The sequence below is a fragment of the Hibiscus syriacus genome, unplaced genomic scaffold (genome assembly GCF_006381635.1).
Source record: "Hibiscus syriacus cultivar Baekdansim isolate YM2019G1 unplaced genomic scaffold, ASM638163v2 tig00110670_pilon, whole genome shotgun sequence".
Taxonomy (NCBI): Eukaryota; Viridiplantae; Streptophyta; class Magnoliopsida; order Malvales; family Malvaceae; genus Hibiscus; species Hibiscus syriacus.
This window is the reverse complement of record NW_024062818.1, coordinates 458,488-473,484: the sequence shown is the minus strand read 5'-3', so window position 1 is coordinate 473,484 and position 14,997 is coordinate 458,488. Positions and strand designations below refer to the sequence as shown.

The 14,997-nt window shown below is 36.0% G+C and overlaps 1 pseudogene; it reads left to right on the top strand.

Annotated features, from left to right (window-relative positions):
• The first annotated feature begins 699 nt into the window (after positions 1-699).
• On the top strand, positions 700-14,574 carry LOC120137442 (annotated as a pseudogene).
• Positions 14,575-14,997: the final 423 nt, after the last annotated feature.

Genomic DNA, 14,997 nt, shown 5'->3' with positions numbered 1-14,997 from the left:
CCCAGCGCACTTTCCGGACACACCAACGGGACTGAACCATCCCGAGGAGGCCGGCGTGAAACAAGGAATCACAACAGCCCGTAACAAGAACAACCCTGAATAATCCGGGATCGACCCCAAGATAGCCGGAAACAGTCCCCGTCGGGGCATTATAAATACGTACACAAAAAACCATCAACGGGGGAACCCCCGAGAGCACTGTCAGAATATCAAAAACCGACGGCAACCACAGTACCGCACACAGAACCAAACCAAAAAAACAATCGGCTAACAAAAACCAAAATACCAACATCAGTACACAGTAAACAGAACCAACAAACCCACAATCAACAAACATCAACCATCACCGAAAACAGAGTACCCACGAGAGAATCTACATAAGTACCATCAACGAGACCAAACAGAGAACCAAAGACACATCACAACAACACAAAAAAACAGTGAGCAAAACCAAAAAAACATCAACAACCCCACCGGAAGTCAGGCAGACATCGACGAAAAAGGTAAAAACCGAGACTTGCATGTTAGATCTACGATTGTTGAGGTCGATTTTGGAGGTTTGGTAGTTAGTTTTGGGTTCACGGTGTTGAAAAGGACGCGTGAGGGGCCTTTTTGTTTTTTCGGCCACCGCCAGTGGTGGTCGGCGGTAGCGTCTGACGGCGGCCGAGAATCTCCCGGGTAGGGAGAGACGAGAGAGAAATGTTTGTAGAGAGAGAGACGAAATGGTGAAATGAGGAAGGGATGAGCAAATAAGCCTAGCTTTGGGCTTTTATATCCCCTGGGAAACGACGCCGTTTTCCCAAGGACTGCCTGTGTAATTTCACATTAGGAGTAATAGCGCTTCGAATCCCTTATTCTCTGCAACTTTACCTGTTAGCCAGTGAATGAAGGTTTATTTTATTTTATTTTGAGCCGCTAATTTCAGTTGTTTTTATTTCAGTCACTAATATACATATTATGTCAAGTTTGATGATTTTTGAACTGGACCTTCCATTTTCATTTTCTTCTGATTTCGTCACTCATGCATATTTTATTATTATTATTATATTATTGTTTTTTTCTTATTTTTCCTTTTCTTTATTACTTTGTTATTATTATTATTTTATTTAATATTTTTTATTTACCTTCATATTTATATATATATATTTAGTTTATTATTATTATTATTATTATTTTGATTTATTACTTTAGTTTTTTATTTATTTTGTATATACATTTCCTATTTATTTATTACATTTATTTATTTTATTTATTTTGTATTTTTCTTCATATATATATATATATTATTACTACTACTTACTTCTTATTTTTTTCTGTCATTTTATAGTTTTTACTTATTTATTATTTTTATCATCATTTTTTTCTTTTCTTATTTTATTTTTCCTTTGACTTATTTTTTTTATTTTTTTTTCTCTCTTTTGATTTATTTAGTAGTTTTTTTTATTTCCTCTAATATTTTAACTTTGTAGTGAAATTCTCAATTAATCAAAGGTAAGTAATTCGAATAGAATATTTTTAAATTTTAAAATTTTATAACTAAGGCAACCGGAAAATTAATTGGTACCGAAAGGGCGGGTCAAGGGTGCTAATCCTTCCTTGACCGTAACTGACTCCCGAACCCGACACGTTTCTGGTACAACGCAGATCAAGTAAGATGGTGTCCGACCCGCCTAAATTCGTTTTAAAATGGTCGGTGGCGACTCCTAACCCAATTCAATTCAGGCCGAAGCCCAATTCCGGGGTCCAACCGAAAGACGGTCGCGACACAAGTATTCTCACTTCATATTTGCTTCTCTTTTAGGAATTTGAATATTCGAGAAGACATTGCAAAGTATCTTTTGAATCTCGATGCGGTTCAGCTTATTACGATCCTAAAACACGATCGATCCGGGAAGATCCTCTTCCTGATGCTGATCCTACAGAGAAGTTTTACGGAGTGAGTGCTTTGCAGAAATTTTCCCCCCGTAAATTGTTTGTTATTTTTATGTAATAAAATTGATTAATCATGCAAATCTGACTTGTTTATGTGTTACCTTGCAGGGTGATAATGAATATAGACTGAATGGCCAAGCATTAGAGTTCAAGCAGCTCAATATTCATGCATGGGAAGAGTTCGATAAAGGTCAAGATATTCATATGCAGGCTTCTCCCTCCCAAGCTGAACTCCTCTTCAGAAATTATAAGATCATTAAAGAGAAGTTAAAGTCAAAGACTAATGATGCAATCATGGAGAAGAATGGGAATGCAGCAACTGAAGAAGCGATCCCAATGGAGCTTCTATTGGGACAAAGCGAGAGGCAAGCGGAGTATGATCGTGCTGGAAGGATTATAAAGGGAATGGTATGTATGACTATAAGTTTCTGCTTATTCTAGTTAACTTGAGATGTTATTTTGTTCTTCTTGCTAAAGGTAACATGATTTCTTCATGCTTTTGGTAATGCTAGGATGCATGCCTGTATATGTAAACTGTATCGAGTGTCATTGAAATTTGAGTGCTTTCTTACCGTTTTATATTTTATTTCCTTGATAACTTTTTTTCGTTTTTTCTGTAGGAAACATCCGTTCCAAAAAGCAAGTATGAAGAGGTTGCCTTCATTAATAACCACACTGCTGTGTGGGGTTCATGGTGGAAGGATCACCAATGGGCTTACAAGTGCTGTAAGCAAACCATACGCAATAGTTACTGTACTGGTGCAGCCGGAATTGAGGCTGCAGAAGCAGCAACAAACTTGATGAAGACAATATTGCACGTAAAGCGTCCTAAGGTGAGTTTTCATATTGTTTACATTGATACTTCAAACTTTCCCTTATCCCTTTACTTTGGATAATTTTCTGCTTTTGGTTCCATGATTTTCTCTCCGAGTTTAGTCCTCTACTGCTTTTAGTCCTTGTATCTCTACTCTGATTGGATTGCCAACTTTAATGCACAGATGCTCCTGCTCCTTGGGGGTACCGGTGTTCCCGAGGACTTGATTCTAAATAAGCTGGCTCGTGACGGTGGAGACTTGTCTGCCCTAAGCTTTTCGTTTCTTCGAATCAGCTTATCTTATCATGATAACCTTTTGTTTGCAAACCATCATTTAGATGAATTTGACTACACATTTGCGTTGCTTCTTTCAAAGTGAAAAATCCTCTTGGGGAATTGAGATAAGGTATCTCTCTGGGTAAATTATGATTCTGTGGGCAACATATTCATGTATATACGTAAAAGTTTCATGCATTGAACCTTCAATGATTAATCCCCCTTTCCCCCTTCTTCCATGAATCTTTGCATCGTTTCTTTAACACCATAATTTCTTTAACAATAGCATGTTTCTTTAGAAATCTTCTTTTCATGAGTTCTCTCACGCACTCTCATTGCCTTATGAAATTCATACATTTCTAAATGCATGCAAACTATATATATATATATATTGTTGATCCTCAATTTAGGATCCTCATTTTAAATTGGGCCATAAAGTCTTAAACATTTCAATTTTATTCCCAAATTATGATTCTTGTTTTAAATTGGTCTTCAAATGTTTGAACATTCCAAATTCATCATCAAAGTATGACCCTCATTTTATATTGATCCCCAATATTTTGAATGCTTCAATTTCATCCCTAAACTTTTTAATGATTTTTGGGGACACTAATGCGTGATGAGATGTTAAAGATGAATCAATGTTGTTGGGAATATGGGTGTTCATACGGTTAATTCAGTCATCGATCTAATCAAATAACTATTAACCGAATTAATTAAAAAAATTAATCATTGATTGAATCAAATTTTTTAAAAAATTAACAGAACCGAACAAAGTTTGATTAATTCGGTAGGTAAACGAATTAATTGATTTTTTAATAAAAATTTTAAAGAATTTTTTAGTTAGATTATTTTGAGTTTAATAAATGATTTCTTTTTTATTTCAGTTGAAATTTAATTAGGTATTGATAATTTAATGGGTCTAGTGTGTTTAAAAAACAATTTGATCTTAATTCTTCTTCTTTTTTTTGAAAAGGAGTTTTGTATGATTAAATTGCACACATACAAAATAATTTTAATGAATTTGAGTCTAAAATATGTATTTAATATATATAATATATTTTTTTTATTAATTCGATAATTAATTAATTTCAAACCGAATTAAAATATTAAAAAAATTAATCATTTTCTAACTGAATTAATTCAGTGACATATCGAATTACCCAAACATATTTAGTTCAATATGTTAAATTAATTAAAACTGAGAAATGAACCCCGTAATTAAAAAGTGGGAAAGGCAAATTGGGGATCACGTTCACGGGTTCATGTGGTTGTATCGTGTACAAGTGTATGAACCAACAACGACCATCATGTGAGAGAAAATAAACGTTGTCGGAAAGGGAGGGGAAAATAACTCACTTGATTATTATAAATTTATTTATACTTTCCAATAATAAATATTTATGCATGCTTTTGAAATATATTTAATATGTTTAAAATAATTAGGTAATGAATAATAAATTGATTATCAAAGCAAGGTACATGTAGGGATGGACCGAGGGATGCGGTCGCACCCCTAAAATTTTCAAATTTCTTTATAGCTTTAAATATTTTCTTTCTTTTTTTCTATTGATAATCTAATCTCGCACCCCTAGAATTTTATATTTCGCACCCCTAATATTTATAAACTTATCTTTCAATCTAAATTAAAGATATATACCAAATTTAGATGAAATTAGAAGTGGATTTGGGATTAAATTGAATAAAAAGGCATGAGAATTGAATGTACAAAATAGTTGGATTGTTTTTGAAAACAATGAAAATGGGGGAGTTATGAAACAATTTCCCCTTTCGCTGCTGCTTTTGTCTGGGCTGGTTTATCTTGGTCTGATCTGCTGCTTTTATGTTCCCGTTGAAGCCATTTTCTCTCTATTTTGAGTGGTTGGTCTGTAGTAATGGCTTAAGAATTAGCATGGGCTATGCTTTTATCAGCTCGTGTGTATAGGTTTCATCCAGGCGATTCTTTGGTCTTATTTGTCTGGGCTATGATTCTATATCCAAGCATGGAGTTTGTTGTTCGGTTGTTGTGTGTAATTGGCTTATTATGGGCTTCTTAGGGGTGGTGTGCTGTCTGTGTTATGGCTTGGATGTGGTTTGTGTGGTGCAGAGTAGTTTTGTTGTTTTTGAGGCATAAGCTTGTTTTGGTGTTGTACCATTCCCTAGTTAAGAGTACTATTTTCCAGGACTAGAGAGATTTTAATTGAGGCTCTTAATCTAGGTTTTAATTAATAAATATTATTTTGCTGAGAAAAAAAATACAAAGGGCACTGGAGTTTTGTTTTTCACGACAAAAAGAAAGTTATTTGAGCTATATTTTGCCCCAATTTTCCCTCAATTTTTTTTCAAATTTCTTGTGTTTTCTTGATTGTTTCTTAAAATTCAAACATCAAAGAATCAAATCTTACTTTCTCTTTCGAGAATTATTCTTGAGAGCGTAACAAAATCACCCCCAAATCCCGATTTTATTCATCTTTCTCATGGACCAGCTTTTCTTGATTTTTCAATTTTAATTCGAGAAAGTTCAAAATCGAGGTAAGAAATGTTTCTTGATGTATTTTCAAGTTATTTAAAACTTTAAAATTTCATTTTCATTTATATTTTAAAAAATGTATGTTATCTTCAACCTTAAGTTTACTTTATTAGGAGCTTCCATGGTGAAATCTTAGTTTCATTAAATTTCTTTGATTTTTTAACTTCATTAGTTATCTTCTATGTTTAATAAGAGATTTATAATCTATTCTTAACTTAAAATCATCATATTGATAATCAATTTTAAAAATTCTTCCTTAACAAATTTTTATAACAATTCTTAACTTTTGTTAGTATGAATTTTAGGGTTACTAGGTAGATTATTCTTTCTAAATTAATTCTTATGATCCAATGATAATAATAGAATGTTTAATTGAGGTTTAGCATGTTCAAATTGACTCAAAGAATACATCTCATGATAAATATTCTAAGTATCATTGATGATCTTAGTCAAACTTTTTAACGTAATAGTAAATGCTTATAAGGTTCAAAAATACTTATACAAAAGTTTAGAGAGGAAGGATGGGATCCTTGACTTGAAGAGGTAACAAACGTTATATAGCGATAATATGAATTCATTATATAAAGGTGGAAGAGGGAGGTTTCATCTTCAACAAGATTCCATCTTAGTTGGCCATCGCTACCGTGTTGATATATTTACCGTTACAATTGATTCTCAAATGCATGAGATGAACATTAAATTCAAAGATGACATGGTGGAGTTACAAAAGCTTAGTTCTGCTTTGGATCCAAGGGATGTTCTTAAATCATTTTGCATTGATGATATATGCAAGCTTGCTGATAAATTTTACCTATAAGACTTAACGGATCAGGAAAGATTGCACTTAAAATTTCAATTAGAACAATTTGAATAAGAAGCTCGAGGGAGCCTTGAATTGAGAAGGACGTCAACAATTTCATAACTTTGTCAAGTGTTAGCAAAGACTCAAAAGTCATTTATTTATCATCTTCTTGATCGACTTGTTTGTCTGGTTTCAACTCTTCTTGTTTCTAATGCGACCACGAAACGAACTTGCTCAGCCATGAAGCTAGTGAAGACTCACTTGCGTAATAAAATAGAGTATGAGTTTTTGCGGAGCTACTTAATAACATATATTGAAAAGGAAATTGCTCGTGATTCGTCAATACATTCTCTTATTTGATGTCTTTGATCTAATGAATGAGCGTCGAGCACAATTTCAAATGCTTACTTTTTGACAAGTAAGAATATAGTCTTTGTAATATTTTGTAACTTCCTAATTATTGCATATCCGTAAAGTTGTTTTAACTTTGTTCTTAAGTATTTTAAGAGTTATCTTATAACTCCAATTTCTATAGTTAGTAAGTTTTCTTCATCTCTAACAGATAAAACTCTAGTATTTTAAGAGTTAATTGATCAATAGACTCAAAAGACGCTTTCACATAGCGACCTTAAAAAATTGTAAAGCTAAAAACAAATTTTGAAAAAGAATTATGGCGGTGAAGGAAGGCGAGACAGCAAGCGAAACATCAATATTGTTTGTTCAGAATATTCCACCGAGATATCACTAGAGAGGTTTGAGGCAACTCTTTGGCAGGCATGGAGATGTGGTGAGTTCGTTCATAGCAAGAAAGAATGACAAAGCAGGAAAGCGTTTTGGTTTTGTCGGTTTCTCCAACAGGAAGGATGCAGATAGAGCAACTTTTAGGTTAAATGGTTTTTGGATATTCGGATATCGGCTTACAGTCAAAGAAGCTAGATACAAAGATAAGAGACCAGGCAGGAAATTTTATACGGCATCAGGCTCCAAAGCTGTATCATCGTCAGATCAAGAAAAGAATAGTATAGATGGAGATAACAAGGAGGAGCAAGCCTTAAGGAGAAGCAAATGTGTTCAGGGGGAAGTAGATGAGAATGCTGTATGTAAGCTTCAAAAATGCTTGGTAGGGACAATGGCAATAGTATGTTCTTCTAGTCAAGTGGAAGATAGATTACGGGCTGGAGGTTTAGGTGAAATAAGAGTTAAATTCTTGGGAGGGAGAGACTTCTTGGTAGAAATTGATGATGATGAGTTACACAGGATTCTGAAGGAGAGTAATTGGTCGTATCTGAAGGAAGTTTTCATCGATGTTCAATACTGGACAGAATCATATAGATCGCCGTAAAGAAATAACGTGGATCAAATTATATGGAGTTCCGCTGTATTGTTGGAATCATGTTAGTTTTAAGAGGATAGCAGAACGGTGGGGTGAATTCGTAGCGATGGGAGAAAACGCTTTGCAAGAGATGGGATGCGACGAGGTAACAATTCTCATTGCCACAGATAGGAAAGGAACAATCGATGATGTAATCGAATTGGAAGCGGGTCGAGAGGTGTTTAAAATTAGAATTGTAGAGCAGATAATCGGCAGCAGTGAAACGAGAATTTACAAGAGAGATAAAAAAGAGTTTCAGATGGCCGATGATTCTCTGTCGTCGGCTGGTAAAAGCAAGACTTCATCGGAGGAAGATACTACAGAAAAGAGGTTTGGGGAAGATGAAGTCCAATTATGTTGCATGGGAAATCTATCAGGAGGCGGCTGCTTGTCGGGTGAGGATTTGGGAGAAAGGAATATTGGAGAAGAAATAATTATGGGGCTGAGAACGTATGAAGTTGACATTGGAAAGGTGCAGAGGGAAATAAATGGGGAGGCTGAAAATGTGGAGAAAGCTGATGTTAATGATAGAAGGTTTTTAAATGATCATTCGAGTGCCAACATGGAGGAGGGAGGAAATTATAGAGACTTATGTATTTGGGAGGGTAATTGTAATGATAGGATAATGGAGGATATTATGGGTATGGGCCTGAAAACTAATTGTGCTAAAGATTCAAATAAGATGGAAGAAGATCTTGAGGAAGGGATGACAACAGATCGAACTATAGTGAAGCCCAATTTGAAGGATGTAGGGGAGGATCGGGTCCAAAGGATAAATGTCCCTATGCAGTTGGGTGAGGATTTTAAGATGAATAAAAACAGACAAAATATAAGAGCGAGGGTCGGGAGAAATAAAAATATGTTTCTTTACAATGTATTGAAGATAGTTTAACAAATAATCCAAGGAAGAGCAGAAGCAATCGTGGAAAGAAGAACAAGAAGAAGATTATATGTGAGGAAGAATGGACTGAAATAGAAGGAAGATCTTTATCAGATTCCGATCTTCAAGCTAGATGGCAGAGACAGAAGAGGGAAGCAAAGAAAACACTGCAGATTGGAAGAGCTTTGGGAATAGAGTTTGAAGGTTCAGAAGAATTTTAGTGCGGAGATTGTGGCAGCGGAGGAATCGGAAGGCGTCTCACAATCGCTTTCCATTGCCTTTTAAATTGATATTGGAGGGGGATGTTCCAGGATGAAGATTCTATCCTGGAATATAAGAGGTATGGGCTCTGCGGTTAAAATCTCTGAACTTAGGAGGATTATTAGGTTTCATAAGATTGAATTTGCGTTGATTCAGGAGACGAAGAAAGAGGTTTTTAATGAAGTTGAAATAGGGTGTATGTGGAGTGACGATGATTTTGAATTTAGATTTTCAAAAGCTATTGGGAAGTCTGGGGGACTACTGTCGATTTGGGATAAAAACAGATTCAAAGTGGAAAGCAGTATCATTAACGACAGATTCATACTGATAAGTGGGAATTATACGGTGGACAACTCGTCAGTTTCAATAGTTAACGTGTATGCTCCATGTGAAGGCAGAGATCAATACACGTTGTGGAATGCGATTGAGTTGGAAAAGAGAAGAGATATGAATAGGTGGTTTATGGCTGGAGATTTTAACACTGTTAGAAATCGGAGCGAGAGAAGTGGATGTCATTTCAATAAAATGGAGATCGAAGCTTTTAATAAATTTATAGAAAATTGCAATCTATTGGATATGCCATTAGCGGGGAGGAAATTTAATTGGTTTGGTCCGAGTAACAGGAGAAGTCGATTAGATAGAATTTTTGTGGAGGATGACTGGTTACAGGAAAATTGTGAAGTGTCGCTATGGGGTTTACCGAGAACCGTTTCAGATCATATTCCCATTGTATTGGGCAAGGAGTTAATCGATTGGGGGCCAAGTCTGTTCAAGATGATTAATAGTTGGCTTGACCAGAAAAATTGTGTTGAGGTCATCAAGGATACACTACAACTCGAGTTTACAAAAAACGAAGATTTGAGTACAAAACTAAGAAGGGTGAAGGATGCGCTGCAAAAATGGAATAAAGACAAACTATTGGAATGTAGACAATGAAGTTAAAGAAATGGAAAAGAGGATTAACGAGTTAGATAGAAAGGGAGAAATTACAGGTTTGGATGATCATGAGAGGAAGGAGGTGGTTGAGTGCACAAGAAGGCTGTGGGAGTTGTTAAAAGAGAAAGAGGAGATATGGAGACAGAAATCTAGATTGAAGTGGTTGAAACTTGGGGATGAAAATTCGGCTTTCTTTCATAGAGCTGTAAAATTAAGAAGTAAAAAAGAGGTTGATTTTAGGTGTAAATCTGGGAGAGGCAAACGAAACAGATCCATTGAAATTGAGGGCGAAAGTTTTTAATTTTTTTAGTAATCACTTTCAAAGAAGAAGGAAACAGTGGAACACGGTTCTTAAACTTCCTTTCAAGCGAGTATCAACATCAGACGTTGAAGAGATGGAAGCGCCGATTACAATCGAAGAAATTAAAGAAGCAGTATAGAGCTGTGATGAGTCCAAAGCACCGAGTCCAGATGGCTTTAATATACTGTTTTTTAAGAAATCGTGGGAATGGTTAAAAGGCGATCTTTTGAAGACAGTGGCGCGTTTTCTTAAATTTGGGAAATTGGGAAAAAATGTTAATAATTCCTTATTTGCGCTAATTCCGAAAGTGGATAGTCCTTCCGAAATTGCAGAATATAGGCCGATCTCTTTAGTAAGTTGTTTATATAAAATAATAGCGAAGGTTCTGGCTGGAAGACTGAAAAGGGTGATCGGGAAAGTCATTAGCGAGACACAATGTGCATTTTTAGCGGGAAGGCAAATATTTGACGGTATCTTGGTGGCAAACGAGGTAATTCACTCGTTGTACAAGGAGTCAGATGCGAGAGGTGGATTGATTTTAAAGCTTGACTTCGCAAAGGCCTACGACTGTGTTTGTTGGGAGTTTTTTGATTTGGTTCAGCAGCAAATGGGGTTTGGAAGCAGGTGGAGAGGGTGGGTATGGGAATGTATTTCGACAGTAAGAGTATCCGTTTTGTTAAATGGTTCTCCTACCAAAGAGTTTAAAATGCTTAGGGGATTAAGGCAGGGAGATCCATTATCTCCTTTCTTGTTCTTGATGGTCACAGAGACACTTCATCTCATGCTGGAAGGGGCAGTGAGTAAAGGTTACATTGAAGGCATTCATAACGTGGCTCCGAATACAATTATTTTGCACTTGCAGTTCGCGGATGACACGATTTTATTTCTTCGGCCAGATCAGGATGGGCTCAGAAATGTAAAGAGAATTTTGAGATGTTTTGAGCTGGGTTCGGGGTTAACAATAAATTTTACAAAGTCATGTCTAGTAGGGGTGGGGATGGAGGAGGATTCAGTGCGTCAATTAGCAGCTGTGTGTGGGTGTACGGCGAGTAGGCTACCATTTAAATATTTAGGCATTCCTCTGGGTGTTGATCCGAGAAGAGTTTCAGTGTGGGATCCGGTTATTGATAAATGCATAACAAAGCTGTCGAGATGGAAAAGCAGATTTTTATCCTTTGTAGGGAGAATAGTGCTTATTAACTCTGTTTTATCTTCGCTGCCACTGTATTACATGTCATTATATTCTGTTCCAAAAACAGTATTATGGAAGATAGATAAAATAAGAAGAGATTTCCTCTGGGGTTCTTATGGTTCGGGCAGGAAGATGTCAAGAATTAATTGGGGAAAGATGTGTAAACCGAAAAAGAAAGGAGGAGCTGGTATTATTGATTTAGGAGCTAAAAACAAGGCCTTATTAGCAAAATGGGGGTGGAGGTTTGCAAATGAAAAAGATGCCTTGTGGAGGTCGGTGATAAGTTTTAAATATGGTTCGGACAAGCTCCCTTGGATGGTGAGTACAGATAAAATCAAGGAAGCTTCAATTATTTGGAGAGGGATTATTAACAACCTAAGGAGTGAAGAATTATCTAAATGGATGAGCTTTGATTCCTTTAGATGGCAAGTGGGTGACGGGAAGACAGTGTGGTTTTGGGAGGATGTGTGGTTGGGTGAGAAATCTTTTATGAATAGGTTTCCTCGAATTTACAGGTCAGTCTCAAGAAAATTTCGGACAGTTTTCGAGGTGTTAAGGGAAAGTGAGTGGCGTGATTCTTCAGTGTTATTTGTTAGACAACTTTTGGATAGAGAAAGAAGCATTTTCAACGTAATTAAAGGAGAAATAGGTGAGGCTCAAATCAAACCGGACGTAGCTGATCGCATTATCTGGATTCACGAGAAGGATGGGAAGTTCTCGGTTAAAAAAATGACTGAATTATTGCTGGGGAATGATAACATCATTGAAGCTGACCAACCTAAATATGACAAAATATGGAGTCTCAAGGTTCCCCCGAAGGTGAAATGTTTCTTATGGATGCTAAAACAAAATAGAGTACCAACAAAAGCGTTTCTTAAAAGTAGAGGGATTAAGTTAAATGAGCATCAATGCTTATGTCCATGGTGTGGTGATGTTGAAGAAGATGCGGATCACTTGTTTGTTTCTTGCAGATATATGGCGTTTTTCTGGATGTCTTTTTGCAGGTGGTGGCAAATTGAGGGGTGTAGTATGTCTACTGTCGACGAGATGTTTGAATTCGGGTTCCAGGTTCGCTGGTCTGTTCCAAGATTACTAGCATGGCAAGTTAGCTTTGCGGCAGCATTGTGGAGTATTTGGCTGGTCAGAAACGAATTCGTTTTCAGGGAGAAAAGAGCAAAACTTAAAGATGTTGTTTGTATAGTCAAAATGCGAGCTTTGGTATGGTGTAAGACACTCAAGGAGTTTAATGAACTGGATGAGAAACGTTGGTGGGCGTGTCCGGGGTTTTGTGTTGATTCTTGTGAAGAGAAGAGAAGACAGAAGTTAATTTGGCAGCCTCCAGGATTGGGGAAAATGAAGTTTAACGTGGATGGATCGGCTAATAAAGAGGCAGCGGGGTGTGGTGGTGTGCTACGAAATTCTGAGGGTCATGTGGTGGCAATGTTTTTCGGGCCTGTTTCTCTGGTTAATGTTGATTTTGCAGAGCTGGTTGCAATTAAATTTGCATTGGAATTATTTTGTGGATCTAAGTGGCTGAGGAATGTAGTTTTGATCATTGAATCCGATTCTGCAGTTGTATTAAATTGGTTACAATCTTATTCTGGTCGGCCTTGGAAATGGGGATCAACCTTTGAAGAAATTGATGGGATGGTATTAAAGATTAAGGATGTTAGTTTTGAGTTCACGCCAAGGTTAAGAAACAGCATGGCCGATCATCTCGCCAAAATTGGATCGAGAAGAAATGTTATGTTTAAAGCTTCTTGGTAAGATAGCAGGTTTAACTTTAATGCAGAAGGGTGGACTGGTTTGGTTTTTGCTTGAATGTTTAGTAGGAGATGTTATTTAGATTCTTGTTTGTTCTTGATTGCTGCAGTTCGGTTGTAATATCCCTCAACTGTGGAGCACTCTTTTCCCCCATATAGGTTTAGGAGGGTTTTTAATGAGGCTCTTAGTTGGGGTTGAGAATGTCTTTGCTAAGAGTAATAAAGCTTTTGGATTTTGCCGAGCTAAAAAAAAAAGAAAAGAGAAGAATGGGGAAGAATGTTATTTGAAGTGCATATTTCTTTTACTAGTTATTATAGTTGTTATTTTATATTAACTTATATCATTATAGTTTTATTGAGTATAAAAGTTCGCACTCCTGATATAAAATCTTACGTCCGTCTCTGGGTAAATGTAAATATTGTTGAGGAAAATTTAGAGCTTAAAAAGTGTTTATAACCACGATATATTGATCCTTACATCTACGACAATCTTACAACTTGAAAGATTAAATCAGAACACTCTAGAAATTTTGATACCATACAACATTTAAACTTCTTTAAAACCGCCTCATAAAATCAAACAATCGTCCCTTATTCGAAACCCAGAACCTAATATCCATCTAATCTTGTAAACTCCGCAATAACGGCCCGCTCATCAGTCATCGGTCATCACCTAAAAATCCCGTTTCTTTGCGAATGCTCACGATCGTTCAACCTCCTTAAGGATTACCTTTCCGTAGAGCTTTTCATTAGATCGCACCTGGGAGGAAGATGATCTTCACGCAAGAATTGAGTTTTGGGGTCATCATAACCAGAATTGACGTCAGATTCAAAAGATTTGAAATTTGGCACAACAAATTCAATCCGTAAAAATATTTTGAATTTAGATGTCAATTGTGCTTATTATGATACCAAAACTCGATACATGCTGAAGTTGTTGAACCTGATGCGGATCCTAATAAGAAGTTATACGGAGTGGGTACCGTGCAGAAAATTTTTCCCTTAAATTGTTTTCATATTTTGATGTGACAAAAGTTAATAAATTATGCAATTATGACTTGTTTATGTGTTACCTTGAAGGCTGGTAATGAATATAGACAGATTGGCGAAGCATTAGAGTTGAAGCAGCTCAATATTCATGCACGGGAACCGTTCGATAAAGTCCAACTTTAAGCATTCATGCATTCTGACTCGTTTTTGTGTTACTTTGGAGAGTTTGCTGCTTTTTGTTCCATGATTTTCTCTCTGACTTTAGTTTTTTGCTGCTTTTAATCCTATTGGATTTCCAACTTTAATGTACAGATGCTCCTACTCCTGTGGAGTAAAAGAAATATGTTACTTGCGTATCGATGTTCCCGTTGAACTGGTACACCACGAAATGGAGGAAAACGGAAGTATAATGTCAGATACAATGATGAGGCTACTGTTGAGGAAATGGAGGCGTATCGGATGAAAAAGGTACACCACGAAGACCCAATGAAGGATTTCCTAAACTGGAAGCCAATCTTGATATAAGGGCTTGTGAAACATCGATAATATATGCAACATTTTATTGTACCTTCTAATATTTTCAGTAATAAAAATTTGGTCTCTACTTAATTCTGAAAAGAATATATATATATATATATATATATATATATATATATATATATATATATATATATATATTGATGAACTCTATAAGCAATAACCATTCATGCTTTTCATTTCTTCCATTCACCTTATCTTAACATGATAATCTTTGTTTGCAAACCATCGTTTAGATGAATTTGACTACACATTTGCATTGCTTTTTCCAAAGTAAAAATCCCCTTAGGGAATTGGGGTCAGGTATCTCTTTGGGTAAACTATGATTCTCTGGGCAATATGTTCATGTATATGTAAAAGTTTCATGCATTGAACCTTCAATGATTAATCCCCCCTTTTCCCTTCTTCCAT